The 18,075-nt window shown below is 37.8% G+C and overlaps 1 protein-coding gene across 1 annotated transcript in view; it reads left to right on the plus strand.

The window, feature by feature from the left end:
- Positions 1-352: 352 nt before the first annotated feature.
- LOC124155817 overlaps positions 353-18,075 on the plus strand; it is a 70,213-nt gene continuing 52,490 nt past the window's right edge. The window contains exon 1 of the mRNA XM_046529943.1: positions 353-773. The gene's annotated coding sequence lies outside the window, so the exon portion shown is untranslated. The remainder of the gene's footprint in view (positions 774-18,075) is intronic.

Raw genomic sequence — 18,075 nt, forward strand, 5'->3', positions numbered from 1 at the left:
TCTTCCTGAAATGATAAACACGGAAGAGCCACCACGGCACTACGTCAAAATGTTGAGGTATACTCACGCAATGAAATCACTCCTGCCGACGTATATAACAGAAACTAGGTTAAATTGAAAGAAAATAAAGAGCTTAGCAGGCGGAAATTTTTGATGTCGAAAATGCGTGAAAGGTAAACTCATGTTTTTGGGAACTTGTAATGTCTCTCCCCCTTTCCAATTCCTCATACCGCCTTAGCGGTTGCCCCATCCCCCTCCTCCGCCTCCCCAATCCCAGCTGTTTGTAAGTCACGCCCTCTTCCGGTAGGGGGAGCCGAAAGAAAGGAGTGAAGGCCTCCATCCCGTCGGCCCATCCACCACGCGAAGTCAGTCCGCGAGAGACGATCGACCGTGAAGGGTAGGCAAGCGAGTGCCGCACAGACCGCGAGACCACGCGAGACTTTCCAGCGCATGCCCTCGATATAAACCGGCATTCATTCCGACGTCGGCTTCGCCCGGGAGGAACTTCAGGCAGCACGCCGCTCCGCGCTCGGACCATAAGGAATGGGGGCTTGAGATACCGTTAACTCCCTTCTTCACAGCGAAAGAGGTTCCAGGTTGGGACTACCAACGAAACTGCCGCGCGCCCTCTTTATTACGTATAATCTCACAGTGAATTCGTCGTTCCTCCTCTACCTGTCGATCAATCCTCCCACCTTTTCGTGAGATCGTGATACCAGTTTTTACATCGATCAAGCCGACCCACGGTGTTGTTGCTGCGAAAGGTGACTTTGGTGAGTGACTTTTTTTATTCAAGAGGTCAATTTCATATTAAGAGAAGACGAGTGAAATGATTTAAAAATCACCTGACAATGTCATTTTATTATTCTTTCATCGCGCTGTATTTTTTCTATCCTACATTCTTTGACTCCTGTAATAATACCTTTATCAACCTAACATTCCATTAATTTTTTTCCACCTTAGAACTTAAACATAACTTTCTTTTCGCAATCACCGCATATCGCTCTTACTTGCATTTCTTTAAAATATTCAGCTTCAGTCTGATTCTATTCCAATAACTGTCTAATTTTTGGATCCCATTGTGATCGAAGTAAAAATCTTGATTGACTTTCTGTTTTTATTTTTTCTTAGTCGCAATCATAAAATGCTTTAAATGTTTTGATCGTTCTAATTCTTCATTTCATATCCTCGAAATATTGTCAATTGAAACCTCTCAATCTTTAAAAAATTGATTGACAACATAAAGGCTGAGGTCTCTTCAAATTAGAACGAACGATCTACCCCTTGTTTATTTCCATTTATCCAATATGGAGAAAATATTCTTGATTCTCAGGCTCTTGATTTAAATTGGCTACGAAAGTGCCATGACACTGTGAAATTGTTTACTACGTATTTCACTTGATTTATTAACTGAAGCGTTGACATCGGAAAGGCTAAGTGAGAAAAAAATATAAATTTCGTTTCTTCATGGCAGGGCATTGACAAGGTAGAAAGTCAATTGGTACAATATATCAGTTGCTACAATTGACGAAGTTTGTACACTAATATTAGCTTCACAATGTTAGCAATGTTAGCTTCTTTCGTCTCCTGTAAAATTCACATCTAGTGACTTACTATCTTTCCCATGTCAACACTTCAATTAATCAATCGATTAATTTACTTTTGAGGCAAAGGAGATTGTGTGCATTCATTTTATTCGTTTTTATGGATTCCTCATTTGGTTCCGAGGAGGCGTGAATTTCCTCCGCTCGAAGGAGATGATGATATACAGAATGGAGCGCGCCAACTGTTTTGAATTTTATGGGTGTTTTCCTTACATCTGGTATTATTTACAGTTCACGTTTACGGTTGCCATTCGCGGGAGACGAAGCGACGCGATAGCGATTCCTCAAATCAATACTGAGGCGGTTTGATTTCGAGCAAACGTTCGTTGTATCTCCCACAAGTTAGGCATAAGGAAGAAGACAATTTTTTTCCTAAACATTAGTGGAGTAAAGCCATTTTTTTTGCATGTACCTAGGCATATTTTATCAAATTTTAAGGGTGAATATAATGTATTCATGCAATATTAATTGACATTACTGTTTTTATGACAAATAGTTAAGCTTGCTCATTTCCTTATTAATTTAATCCCGCCCTTTAAAGTGAATTTTGAGTAAAATTCAACTCCGAAGTCTCTAATTCAATGGACTTAGTAATAAATCTTTAACCATGGTCATACTACACGTTTCACAGTTCCAATCGCTTATTGTTATGAAATAATCGTCTAATACTCACGTAGCAAAATATTATTTATATTCAGGAATACGTTATCTTTCTAGCTTCCGCAGCATTGAAATCATGCTATACAGCCAACTAGCAAAGGAAGATGATAAATGACAATGTTATCAAGCTTTAAAATCATACCAGCAAGTTTATTTTACCAATAAATTTGTCAATGATTAAAATCCAAAATATTGAGTTTTTTGGAGGTATTTATTAGCAAGTTGGCAGAAAATGAAATTCTCTGGAAAAAAAAAGAAATTCAGAATAAATGGGAATAATCGCATAAATATCAAATACAAGTAGAGCATCCATACAATATTTCGAGAATACATGGGTTGATAACGAGAAATGAAGAATTAGAGTGACCGAAAAAGTTATGGCATTTTATGATCGCGACTGAGAAAAAATACAGAAATTCAATCAAGATGTTTACTCCGATTCCCGCAGAATGTGGTTCATAAATTAGATAGTCATTGCAAGAGAATCAGGTTGAAGCTGAATATTTTGAAGAAATGCATGTAAGAGCGAAAAAATGTATACGCACGAAATTTGGTGATTACGAACGGAAAGTTGTGTTGAAGCTCGAAGGTGGAGAAAGAAAGATATAGTCAAAGGTTGATAAAGGAGTTATTACTGGAGTTTAAGAATGTAGAATAGAAAATATACAGTGCGATGACAGAATTATCAGAATATATTGTGAAGATATATTTTTAGTCATTTTATATAGAACATGCAATGAATAGTCAACAGGAGAGTTGTTTGGCTACTGATTCAATGCCAGGCTATTTTTACCGAGAGGGCTTATTCACGCGATTTGGCATTGTCATCTCTCGACCAACGTGATGATTGTTATTTTGTTTGAATGTGGGTGCGTCGTAACGATAAATAAAGAAACTAAATATAAATTTTAGATCTAAAATTTGATTTTTTAAGAGAAAAAAAATGCCTGCTCTTAATCTTGAGTCAGGGGAATGCGTTTTTTTCGAGCTTTCTTCCGTGCCACTGAAATCACGGTAGCAACGTCAACTACAGTAAAAAATTATACATTAAAAAAATAATTCACATTTGCTCGTCAATTAAAAATAATACATAAAAATTTAATTTAATTGTAATAGGAAGACATATCCAATTAAAATGTGTCCATTCATAAATTATATAATTTTGAACAGAAATTCAAAATTCAGCAGAAGCTGACGATAATTGAGACTGGTCAACACGAAAAATGCCGACTTATGACTTTAATAACTGTAAATTGAACATAAATTTTTGGGTTACTCGTATATTCGTTGGTTTTGCAATATTTTTCCAAAGACTTATTTTAATAAATAGTATTTCGCTTAGAAAAATATTTTCGACCCTGCCGATGAAAGTATTTGATCATAGATGGGCGTTGTTGATATGGAAGAGAACGTTAACATTGATGAAATTTTCTTCCAATAGTTAGTCGTAAATACAATCTCAATCAAATATTTTATCAGGCTACTCATTTGAGAGGCAACTTGGAAAGGAATGAGTAATGACTAAAGACTCCTAGTTATACATCATAAATATGTAAAAAGTCACATTTAACAAGTCATTTGTCATGCATATTCAAAAAGTATAGGAGCATTAATTTTTAACAACCACTATTCTAGCTCTATAGTAATTTTATTCCCCGGGTACGTTAGAATACAATGATTTTCAGCGGCCTTAAAGAACTGGGATTGTTATACTTGGAGGATATCGGTCAGTGGGTGCTTTATCAAGATGAGAGGCAGTGGTTTGGGCCGAACTCGTCGAAAGAATACAAATCAGTGGCCTTTAAAAAATAATAATTCCCATTCCACGATAAGGTCATTTTTTCTGTTTCACACTGTTACGCCTTTCTTTATATTTTATTCGCCCAAAGATTTTCCATTATTATCACAAGATATACATGGAAAATTTATTTTTATGCTTGTACCAATGAAGACGTAAGTCAGAGGAAATCTTCATGCACCTACACGAAGATTTCGATCTAATCGCTTCCGGTGGACCGCGAGGTCGTTCCACAAGTGCGAAGAGTTATTGGACGAGCCATCTGAGATACAAAATATAAATACGTAGTGATCATAATGTTAAGGAATTAAGGTATTGCGTAAATGATAGGAATAATCAGGAGATTGGGAAAGCAGAAAAAACTTTGAAATCTTTCCATCACGCCCTAAAAATCCGTTAGAATTACTTTCTTTGGATGAATGTGAATTATAATTATCAATAAACCATCGAAAATGATTTAAATAAACTCGTTAATGAAATAAATGGTTAAATAAATTTTGAAATTAACCACATGGTTAGAGAGTTGGCCGTATTCTAGTAGGTACATTAATGTAGCGCATTATTTTTTTCATAAACATATCGGTTTCCCAAAGAACTGCATGTAACAAAGAACTTTGTAGGCAATCACAAGCTGTGGTGCAAAGTTCCTTACACCAAGGAAGAAATTCACATTACAAAAATATTTCCGGGATCCGAATCCCGATCTCGCGATTGCCAGTCAGATATGTTACCAATTACGTCACCAAGCCATCTCCCATCAAAGTGAATTACCGAATAAAAGATTCTTTTTGTGCCGCCTCTAATCCAAAAATACTGCAATTAAGGCATACCTACAATAAATTAATAGGCAACTGATAAAATGTAGCATCTTTCAATTTATTAGAAACATCAAAGATCGCTTTAACCGATATCAAATAGAGGTTAAGTCTTATGAAAATTATATTTGCATCATAATGATAGATCAACTGTATCCATTGAATGACCTAATTTTAGTAGCAAAAAACTATATCGTAATTATTATATATCTGAGACCAACAAGCCAGTCAATGGAGTCACTCCCTCAAAACAGCTAGTCCAGCCATTAATCATTCACTCTGGGCCTTTCACGAAAGTCATCGATTCTCCAAGTCTGTAATTAGTTTGAAGAACAACATCTGTTCAGTTCCAACGACTTTTCCTCTCAGGAACCTCACTTCTCTCCCGAGAGGAAAATGCATATTGAATTTTCTTAAAAATTTCCAAATATATGACCTAAAATCAAAGACTCCTACGATTCCTTGAGCTCCAAGAAAACTCGCCACCATCAGTTTCTCCACTCGATAAACATGACAAATAGTACCACCTGAGATTTCAAACATCGCGCTTCCAGCTGAAGTCAAGGCCAAAGCGTCCTTGTGCGAGCGCTCAGAGTAGGCGTCGCCGGAGATCACGGAGACCGTATTATGATACTCGGTTCAGCGGAGGTGTTCCGGTCGCTGAACTGCGGACGGCTCCCTTTTCCAGAGGTTGTGTGGGACGCAGTTGAATCACACGGAGGTCAAAAAGCGCGGAATAAAAACAAAGCGGATCGAGAACTTTCCCATTAAAGTCGGTGATTGAAAGGAGGTAGGAAGATCCCGCATATATCCGGACTAATGTATAATGAAATTGTAAACGGGAAAGAATTTGAAAATGTGGGACATTGTGCGCGTTGAGAAACGTGAGAGAAGAGGGGAGGAATGACTTCCTTCCGATGGATTTTCGTCGAGTAAAAACTTTCGCCGTAGTCAGGGCGCCAAATTTATACCTTCGGAACGAGTTTATTCGCCTTCAGAAACTGACGGGCGATATATTTCACGAATATTACAAAAGAGGATCCTCAAGTCGGCCTCTTAATGAGTTGATACCCACCGCGAATTTAAATAGGTTTTCAAAAGTCGCCACTCGTTTCACCAACGGACAAATTGATCCGAGTTTCACGGGGAAATAAGGTATAATTAGGGGTATTAACCGAAATTTATACACATCTATCTGTATATCTACATGTGATCTATCAAATTTATTACTTTTCAATGTCATTCCTCGCAATGACCAACATTATACTGCAAAATATTGGAAAAAAGTGAATTCCATTGCATTCATCACACCGCCGCGGACAATGGAAAACCGATTAAAATGCGACCGAAGTGGCTACAGAAATCAGATTTCGATGGGATGGAATTGAGCCTCCTCTACGCAGTCTCCTTGATATTTTTTTGGGAGGTGAAATTTCTCCCCTCCGGCTACCTTCAACGCTCTCAGATAGCCTTGACGCCGACACTTCCCAAAGAGAGAAAGAGAAAATGAATAATCTCGAAGAGGAGAAGAAGTGGAACTGAAGATTAACCGCGGACAGAAGTGGTTCGACGACCCAGCCTTCCTTCCGGCTAACGCAGGAAGCTGGGTGAACTTCGTGAGAGTTTTCGCCGTATGAGTATTCATGTGTGTTTTCTAGAAGAATTTTCCCCAGGAAGTCCGCGAGAGGATGAAACACATGACAATAACACAGTTTCACCAGTACTAACTGAACATGTACGGAAACGAAATCATTTATAGCGTTTCCGTGATGGAAGAAATCGTGCGGGGGGACTGACCTTGAGATGGAATATTTAGGATCATTTGTACAGCCACAATAGTCCGAACAGCGGCACTTTCATGAGAAAAACCAAGTAGAAACCGGCGGAAACGTATATACTCACGTATGATTTTTCTCTTCCTTCCATTATTTGCAACTTTGGCCTTTCCCCTGTTTTAATGCTCGCTATTCTGCAAGAAAGAGCAGAAAATACCAGGGAAGACAATCTGGGGCCGTATTCTGTAACTCCAAACCGATCGGTGCGGCACCGATTCGTCGGGTGCGACGTCACACCGACTCCCGGTAAGAAGTCGTGCGATTCTGTACGAACCCGATCGGTGCGGCACCGACGAGAGGACGGGAGATCGTCGGTAACCGTACCGACAGCAAAAATGTGTCGATACGGCCACCGACTTGTGGGTTTCATGAACTCCCCGGTGCGCATTGTACGTTTTATTTTGTTTTTACCTCATCACCGAGTAAATAATGAGGTTTTCTGCAATGTTATATTTTTCTGCCCCTTCAAATACGCCTCTATAATTCACTGTGTCATCATCTATATTAATTACCCTGACAGAAATATAAGATAATGGTTAATAAACATGAGGTTTGCTAACATATAATGACTCTCTCTCATTTATGTTACCACTTAAGTGAAATTTCACCCGCTTGTAATAGGCTTTATTTCTCTCTATCATCATTTATTTGCTCCTTTGACATAAAACAGATATTTTTGATTAAATATGAGTTTTGCCGCAATGCTATCACTTTATATCACTCTGAATAGGCGACTGTTATTTCACTCAATCATCAATTTGGCGTTTCTCTCGGCATAGAAATAAGATCTTTTTATTTAAGTATGAAGTTTGCCACAACGGTATCAGTTTCTTTCATTTGTAACAGGCAACTATATTTCATTTCATCGTCAGCCATCGATTCCCTTGACGATAAAAGAAGATATTTGTTAATAAGTATGAGGTTTACCGCAAATTTATCATTTTCTCTCACTTGGAATGCGCAACTTATACATATGTATTTCACCCAATCACAATTTATTTACTTCCTCGTCATTACACTTCTTTTAATTACACCCAGCTCCATATTTCTATAACAATTTCCTAACTTGTTCCTGTAATATGACATTTGCATTTGAATCCTACGTACGTTCACGTTCCATGGTATGTTATTTTCGTCTGCTACGGTGCCAATGGCATAACCTTCCGTTGATAACATTTAGACGGAACTTACTTAATGACAACTATATTACCAAATCATGAATAAATAGCATAATACGGAACCAATATTTAAAAAATGAAACTACGATCTTAAGGATAGTTTCAATAATTCATTCCAGCATCAACAATCTCCATCACATACAAACTTTATTGTGATGTTGTAATATTGTTTCCTTCGATTCTGTAGGTACAGCATTACTACCACACATTATATAAGCATTCTTAACAACTTATCCAATATCGATTATCTTAATCTAGCAATAAGTCGTAATTTCCGCAAATAAAAAGATTGAGAATGACAACAACAAACTGTGCCAATGAGTCTTCACTTGTTTTTACCATTCTTTCATTGGTGGAGACACGATTAACTTCGGATATATTCGGATTTTCCCTGTTTGGGAAGGAGAGGGAACCGTACCGACTGGATTGAAACCGACGGCCTTACAGAATCGCTGAAAGTGCCGTCGTCGGTACGGAATGATGTGCTGTCGGTGGGCTGGGAAGGGAAACTGACCGGTGCGGTACCGACGAAATACAGAATACGGCCCCTGTGCAGGATTAAATGAGTTATAGAGGCAAAGAACGATTTATGCTATGCATTTGCAGTATTTATCCCAGGAGGAAAAAAAACGGTAAGTTACACAAAAAGAAAAGGAGCATAGCTGAAAGTAGAGAAACAGATCATCATTACAGAAAACAAAAATAATTCATGAAGTATATTTCCAAATATAAAAATTAGGAAGGGTATAAAAATTAGCTAAATTGCAATGAAGTGAAGTCAGAAAATTTAAAATGTCTTTCCTCAAAACTTATAGTTGAAGCCGAAGGGGCAAATAAATTATCAACCCCAAGCATTTGGAAGAAATGAAGCTGAAAATATCCAGGAAGCTATATGCGTTCCTAAAAATTTAATGGCAGAACTTTAAGTTAAAGTTACGCAACTGCATGACAGCGGTACACTAGCAGTGGCAAACAAGGAAATATATAAAAGACTCGTTCTTTGAGATTGATTTTGTGAAAAACACTTTCGATTATGCTCATAATACTCATATGAATATGAAAAGCCAAAATTTCCGATGACATAGCAAGAAGAGCTAAAGTTTCTAAACCACCATAACGATGAGTTAGACCACATCGCTTCGCTTACTTATTGATGGAAACATAGAGAAAAATTCACGCGAACACGCGCTGTCAGCTTCCTTTCCCAACCCATTTCAAAAATCAATCTTTCTATTCAACCATTTGATACTGGACGTCAAGTGCCCTTTCTAGTGAGGCAAAAAGGATTTCTCGATTGTTATGTCAATCTCTCTTCGAAAATTACTCGCCTCACTTCAATGAATCAGGGACAAACGGCCAAAGTGTGGCATCGAGATAGCTCAATCTCGGGGAATGTATAGAACAAGGGGAGGAGCGTTCACGATGAAAGATTCTCGGACTCCGCGTGGCAAGGGACAGCAGACGATTGCAGTCGAGTCCTCTTATTCACGATTGGGAAATAGGTATCGGACTAGATAGTGAGAAAACGATTGCCGCTTTCGGATGTGACCCAGTCACGGTCGGGTTCTTCCTGCATGGATGTGTTCTCCTGTGACTTTCATCCCTAAGGGACCATTCCCACGATATAGATCCAATTTTTTATGTTTTAAAAATTTTCCGGCCTTTTCTAGGCCAAACAGCTAGAATACTCATCGCTAGTTACACGTCAATAGAATATGAGTTTCTGAAATTTTGAAAATAAAAATGTTTTTTATATTTCTTGGACTTGATAATAGCTGATATACTTCCGAACGCCATTTCTTCAATGAAGTACTAACCTACAGAATGACACATATGCGGTGTAATCCAGTGGCGTAGCCAAGGGGGACCCGGGGGGTCCGGACCCCCCCGAAACATAAAAACATAATAATTTTCCTTCATAAAAGTAAATAAAATATTGAAAAACCATGAATTTACAAAATATTTCTTCAACAAATGAAGTTTTTCCGATTATGAAAAGTGTTAAAAATTAGTTTATAACCCTCTATTTAGTGCCCTGTTTTTCAAAAAATTTCCGCCCTAGTGTTGGACCCCCCCCCCCACCCCCCCAGAACGAAATTCCTGGCTACGCCACTGGTATAACCCATATCAATCGGTAAAAAATTATAAATTCTGGAAAAAGTCCTCTCAATCTTCTCATTATAGTTTTTGGTTTCCTTCTCAAGGAATTCAATGCCATCATGAGTAAACGACAAGTAATTTTGCTTTGCCTTCGGTGAAATAGATAAAAATAAAACTGCAAAGGAATTTTTATCCTTTCATTTGATAAAGTGGCTCGAGTGGACCAGAAAAAAATCAATCGCTTGCGGTTACAAATTTTCTTTCATTCATAATATACCTCTAATTTTTACGGTCCTAGAAATTTAGATAATATACTATTTTCCCAAAAGCCCGATCACTCGAGTCATCTCCAGGCAATAACTGGTCCCTAACGTCTATAGATTCGTCCACGCAGAGTATGGGTCAGAGCATTCTAATGCGAGCTTCCAGGAATTTCTATAGTTCCCCGAAAACCGTAGCCTAGATGAGGCCGAATGCATAAAGAAGCATGACCTAAAATTGACAACTGGAACTTTCTATCCGCTGCCGAAATATCTTCTAGAACGATGAGTTTTTAACCTTTAAATCTCAAATGAATTGTGGCCACTTTTTCATTGCAAGTTTTTGAAGCCCGTGTTTTTTCTTATCGGCACTACGGCGGAGGAGCTGCCTATTGTAGATTTAGTGAATTTTTTTGACAGACGGAACGCTATTTGCAACAGGTACTCATTGCGGCAAGGCCGCCGGAATCACTCTGAACTCTTTGGTATATTTATTGAGTGTTTTCAGCTTTGTGTGCGTTCAGAAAATAATGGTAATTTTAGTTTTTCGAAAAAAATATTGACTTATTCGTCTACATTAATGTTGTCATCTTCTAAATGGTTCCCATTTGATATATTAATTAGATCGGATGCCCATAACAATTTCTTTCCCTTTTTACAAGTCTTTCCAGGCCTTTGTTAACATTCCAAACATATTGCTTCACTTTATTTGCTGGTCATCCTTTGCTTTCCAATCATTATTTGCTTTGCAGTAATCCTTCGATCCATTTCTTTTAACAAACGAAAATCGCCGAGCTCATAATATCACGTTCAACCTAAGCAGCTGCCACAGACTAAGTAAACAGTGAATACAGCTGAATATATTAGCATACTAAAGGGGAATTTTTACCAGTACAATAAAAAAAATGACAATCGGACTCTCACAACACGCGAAATAAAAAAAATTCCCATTATTTTCTCAACACACCTCGTATTTGGTATCTTAGACCCATGTCCTCCGAACTGAAACACACGGTCGTTTCCCATAATTGCAATACCTTCCATCAATCGTCTTGCGAATAATACAACCCTCAATGTTAATACTTGTGGTCTCGTTGCATGCCTAATATGAATGGTCCGCGTCACACAAGAGACTTCGTAAGTGTTGAGAAGCTAATTTCATCGTAATTGCTTTCCTAAAATGTAAACTTTTACCGGTTTAGGTCATAAGTAACTAATACTATAGTCGATAATATCTTAGAGAGCATGTAAATGTGTTCAATACAAGGACCGCGTGTCATGGATGGACAGATAAGCTGAATTTGCAATACATTGATGTCGAAACAGTAGAAGCCAATTTTTTTCTTGGATATTTTTAGTTCTTTAATTTTCTTAGGATCTTTCGTAATCATATTTTGCGTATTTTATTAAGATCAAAAAAGAGGATTTTTACTTGTAGAATTGGTCCATATGGTAATTTATGCCATGCTCCATAAGACATCGTATTTTATAAAATAACTCGGAGATTAATTAATTTTTTTAGCCCTCATCCAGGGATAACACAGTATAAACACATTTTTGAAGTTTCAAGAAAATCTGTACATTATCGTGAGAAAGTATATCAGGCTTACCTCTTAGTGTTAAACGAGTCCGTAATTTTCATTTAGATCACAATCGAATGTCCATGACAAATTTAGAATTAAAACTAAAAGTATCTCGGTAAATTTTTGTGGCGAATTAGTAAAAATGGACGACATTGAAAGGTTGGTTTCCAAATAGTATGAGTTAAATTTATTAATTTAAAAACATAATTTAAAATATAGTAAGATATAGAGTAAAAATACTCCAGGGTAAAACAATAAGGGATTTGAAAATTTTCTTGAGCGAGATTTTCACAGCTGCGGTGTATACGTAAAAGAGTAATGCGGCATATTCGTAAAATAGCGTCGCAGTACTTTTGTGACTAAGTAAGAAGTGACTCCGATAGATTCAAATCTTTCAAATTTATCCTCGTCGAACGATTTCGATTCACTGACGACTCCAATCAACTAATGTCTGACTCGAGACACACTTTACGTAATGCCAATCAAAACAGATTACTACTTATCGAAGTGAGAATGACAGCTAAACACTGTTTATTATTTTAAAATGTGCATAATTCAATCTTATTTGAATGGGTGTAGGTATTACAGAAAAATTTGCGGCTAATGCAGGTAATTAGTTTTATTTTTGAGAGTTTTACGCGTGCTGCTCGATGGTTTTCCGAAAATAATTGTTGTCTTGTTCGTGATTATCAGATTATATATTCCTCATTTGTTTTCAGTAATTCTACGTCACCACTTTCTTAAAGATAAGAATTCGTCAGACATTCATTTCTAATTTCTATGATAGCGAGGAAACCAGGGTTTCCAGACAGCTGGCTGACGCGTGAGAAAATCTAAGCGTCTTTATTCGATGGCCTTGATGATAGATACGGCCAGTTAAAGTGCATAAAATAACGGATGTTGAGAGTTGAAGAATAGGTTCTTCCGGGTTTACAGCCACGACCATCTCTTTCTCTTTGAAATATTTTATTGCATCGATAAAATATGGGGTTAACATTGGTGGAAGCAGAAAATGGTTTCAAAATTTATCGATGTGGGGCGATCGCCATTTTATGGGGCCTAAAATTCAGTCCAAAAACGCCCTCATTGCTTTCAATCGCGCCTAACGGACGTTTTTCCCATCGCCTCTTGGGAGATTACTTTGCGCGCGGTATTCTTTCAATCCCGCCAGATTGTTACGAGCGCTTGACCAGACCGGAGTAACGTGCTGAGAAATCGACATTAGCCATGAGAGCGACCCACTTCGTCGCTTCGTTCACAGGGAAGCGGAGGGTGTGGGTGGGGAACTGTCTTGTCTACCCGAGTCGAAGAGATTGGAAAACGACTGGGCTGTTGCTTCGCTTGCCAAACGTTCGCAATCAGCGCCGTGCGATACGGTGCTCGTTGCGTGACCCGAATGCTATGTAAGACCCGATCGCACGCTTCGCTCTTCGCTTGAAATTTTTTTTACGGGAGTGAGATACTAGTTCGCGGGTGACCGAGGTGCACGAGGGATTGAGGCAGAGCTTGGGAACAAAAACACAGTGGAGCCCTGCTTTCCTGAGTGATCACTAAAGATGTACAAATTAGGAATTCTAAAGGAATCTAATTTCGTATCTCCCAAATTCTTTATCCCTAATTTCGTATCACCAATACAGCTTATCAATTTTTTATCATACCACAAAAACACTAAATTGGCCTTTTATATTGTATTTTTTTCCAACAAGTTACAATTAAACGTACACATGAACATCCATAGTATTCATAGGATACCGATAAACTACCCAAGCGGGGCTCAAACCTGCGACCTCTCGTTTGGCAGGCAAGTACTTTATACCGTGATTAGTTAGAAAATTTGTTTGAATAGCTTAACAAGTCATTTGAAAACAAACTATTGAGTGCCTTATCACAATGAAACTGCTTAGAGACTAATTTTGGTAGACACCTTATGCAGCTTTAACGCAACAACGAATTTTCTCATGACTACTCCGGCGATCCGTGACATTCGGAGTAAATTGTACTCGTAGGAATCCGCTCACAGTACCCATTATTAGGATTAGGGTTGCTCGATATCTTTTTACCATCATGATCATTATTCAAACCGAAATCAATAAATTGGGATGATAATGGTCAAGAATTTACAACGATTCAGTTATTTATGACAAAAATACTCCCTGAAGAATGACGGGTAGGATAATACTTTGAACACGATAGGAATGATCTATGACAGCGGAACTGCTGTGAATGGATTAGCTCAGGACTCACAGCTGCCGTCAACTATAAATCAGCTGCAGTTGACCATTTTAGAATCAGAAGGCTGATGATGGATCGTGAGGTGATTACGGGAAAGAAATCCTTAAACAGGGCGGAATGTGACCGATGTGAGGCCACCAGCTATGAAGTATGAGGAAGTAATGGTAGGCGCACGCTAAGCTGAAGGTCATTGAAAACGACGTACACCTGAATTATTTCCTCCATTGAATATTTTAATATCACGGAATGAAATTTTTATAGTCACCAATATGTCATTTAATCTTTTATAACTACTTACTGCCCCAAAATGCAATTCAAATAAATAATCCTTAGAACCGTGTAGGCAAAAGATAAAGATAGATCTAGAAAAATAATAGCAATAACAAAATTCGAATTATTTTGGAAATACTTATTCACAGTAATCATGGGTTGGCCTTCTGCCTTAATCCACCGGTCGGTAAGAGGAATGGTCAGAGTCATTGAAGAAAATACAAGCTTCTAATCACGAAAAGAAGAAATAATCAACGTTCGTAATGAGAATTTCGGGTAACTACTAGGGATGAGTCGATTCCACTTTTTTTCGATTCCGATTCCAATTCCGATTCCTTCAAATCGATTCCCGATTCTCGATTCCGATTCCATCGATTCTTATTCCTTCTAACAGGTGGTATTTTGATTTAGCTGTAGCATTGCTGTCATTAAAATTTAAGAATTGAATGGAATAAAATAACTAGGGATGGACGGATCCAGGATTTTTGGAGCCAGATCTTTCGAATCGGATATTTTCGAATCCAAATGCATTTTCAAATTCCTGCCATTAAACAAAGTCATTATTCAAGTTTATTCTGGGTACATACAATCAATGGAATGCTTTTTAGATTTTCATACACATTTTAATATTTTTATAAATTAAAAATTATTTTATGGGCTTTCAAGTTGTTTTTTAAAAACATCTATACATACTCAGGGCCTAAACTATTACGCTTGGGTTTGGAAATGAAAATAGGAAAAATTTTAGGATGAACCACTGACCAGTGGCGTAGCGAGAGGACCCCCCAAAATATAAAAGCACAATTACTTTCCTTCTTAAAAGGAAACAAAATACTATTTAAAAATCATGAATTTACAAAAATGAAAAAAATGAAGTTTTTTCAATTATAAGGGTGTTAAAATTAGTTTGAAACCCTCTCCTTTGTACCCTGTTGTTTAAAAATTTCCCCCTCCCCTGGTTTTGGACTCCCCCCCCCTTAACAAAATTCCTGGCTATCGCCCTACCATCGACTGAATTCAAATTTTCCGCACGCACGTTTCCCCCGAATTTTACTGTCCCATCGCAGTAAACGACAAAAGCGACGGCGTATCGCATGCGACGGCGCGCCGTCGCATGCGATACGCCGTCGCCGCGGCGCATTCGAAGGAACTCTTTCCATCCTGATGGGGCGTTGCATTCACTGAAGCTATTATTTAAAATTTCGGTCCAGATCCGATGTCTTCCGCGACTTTGGATCCGATGTATCCGATGAAGGGCAATATCCACGGATATTTGTATCCGAGGTATCCGATCCGACCATCCCTAAAAATAGCAATAGCCGCGGTGGCTACATTCTCGTTTGGCCGCCGTGGCTAAACAATAATGTAGCGTTCATTGCGTCCATACATACCAGAGCAGCCTGGCGGGTGCGCGGTGGCGGCCGAACGCAAACTGTCGAGTCCGCCCGGAGGCCGCGGCGGCTTATGCCAAGCAAGTATCAACTTTCTCAAGGGTTGCATTGATGAAACTGGGATATACAAACGCGAATGTGTCTAAATTTTTTATTATTGACGCAGACGCGTGTTAGTCTAAAAAAGTTACATATATAAAAAAAACCGTTCTCAGTACGTATTTATAAGAAACTTTTTTTCACAGGAAAACTCGCTCTCTGCACGTTTTTATTATCATCAGACTTTAAATATCATTCGAAAATAAAAGAATATATTTCGATCTATTATACTTTAAAATTGGAGGTCCAGATGAATTCTCCGAATGTGATTCATAATCGCAATAATTTGATTTGCCGTGATCAGCGGTTAATAAAAGAACGGAAAACGCATGCATTGCTTCCCGATCCCGTGGTTTCCAATTTTTTTTTTCTCTGAAAGTTGCTCATGAACATGCGTCATTTCAGGGTTTGTCGCTCTTGCCGACATTTTCATGTTTCCGAGGCCTCTTAGACATGTTCGTCGCAGCACCCGCGTGCCGGGCGTATCCTCCGCGCGGGCAAGGCTGACACCGCGGCCGCTTAGGTGTGTGGCAGCCTTTATGTCCCAAGCTTATCGTCTATGCTCAAAACATTTATCTTTCTGGAATCGATGGAATCGGAATCGACTTTAGGCGATCGATTCTCGATTCCGATTCCGTGCCCGAGAATCGGTGGAATCGAAAATCGACATTTGGAATCCAATCATCCCTAGTAACTACCCTTACTACTACAGAAGCTTAAATATTTTTATTTAAATCGTAATAAAACTAGTTTATGCCATCGGCCATTCAATGAAGAGAACTGCACTAAAAAAATTGTATTTAAATCGGTGAAATGCAATACCTGGTCCAATTATAAAAATTACATTATGACAAATTTTAAATAAAACTTGAAAGTTTGCATAAGTTTTTGAGACAAATAAATTTTTAGTATTGGCAGATTTTTTATACTACTAGGTAGATTTTTTATACCACTAGTGGTATAAAAAATCATTGTTAGTACTAAAAATAGTTAGTTTGCGGGGCCTAACTACTGCTTTACTAAAAAGTTTTTTAATTACTCTACGATAAAATTGCAGGCACTGAATATAATTTCAACAGCCATAAATATATTTCTTAAAGCTTTCCAAGAAAAATGTCTTGTGCCTAAAATTTGACGTTTTTCAATGAGAATATGAGCTTATCTCATTAAGCAAAATACGACTACCTCAATAAAAATATATAAAAAAGCTATTATAAATATAATTATGATAATACTAAGGTCTCATAAAAAGTGATCATAAAATAAATAACGTTCAGTCCAATACTTCATAGTTCAGGTTTTGTCTAAATTTGATCGCAATTTTTGTGATAAATTGAGTTCAGACACCTAGTTCACATGTAACATTTGATATTGCTACGAGACAGTGAAAGAGGTACGAGCAAGTGAAGGGATGCGTCGATATCATGTAACATTATTATACACGTTGGGTGCAGTAGTTGTTGTCAGCGTTAACAGGGAAAAAGAATGTAGTATGCAGATAACGTAGTAACAAATAACACCCATTGCAAGAGTCACGTTCGAACATACTGTATATGCGCGCTGAAATATAGCCTTTAACCCTAATTATTAACTGCTAGGACAACCGAAACATACGTGTTTCTTTAAGAATGACTTCATGTTTTAAGAACAGGAATTCAGAAAACTGATAGCGTTACAAGCGGAATAAATACCTAATAATAATACTTAAGGTGGATATTATACGCCATCTAGAATGATTTCCCACAGCATAGACCTTGAATAGAAGTAGACAGGACATTACATCACGAAGGTGAAGGAATGATGAGTCACGTGCCGGGTGGAAGATCTCAACGGTAAAAATGAGTAAGGATTCGGAAATCACTCACGTAGCTAATGATATATTTAACATCGAATTTGTATTTATTACCAGCGAAAATGATATTTTTCAAAAGGAAATATATTTCGCTAAAATGGGTATTGAAATTTGTAATTTCTACTTGTATTCACTCTGTGAATTATACTCAAAGAGCGGCACCCTACACCGAATATCCTCTAGGGTCAAAATACAAAATATACGGTCCAACGGATAAACTGAAAGCGCAGTAAGGAAATAGGGGAGATCATAATCAGGGCAATAAGATATTTATTGTGACATATCAATACTTTTTCGCCGACGGAAATGTAAAGAAGTATTACGGCCGATTAATAAGTCTTCTTAGTCAGAATAAGCCCTGATATATTTCTCAGGCTCTAAAAATGCTCATTATTAGC

This window comes from Ischnura elegans, chromosome 3 (genome assembly GCF_921293095.1).
Source record: "Ischnura elegans chromosome 3, ioIscEleg1.1, whole genome shotgun sequence".
Lineage (NCBI taxonomy): Eukaryota > Metazoa > Arthropoda > Insecta > Odonata > Coenagrionidae > Ischnura > Ischnura elegans.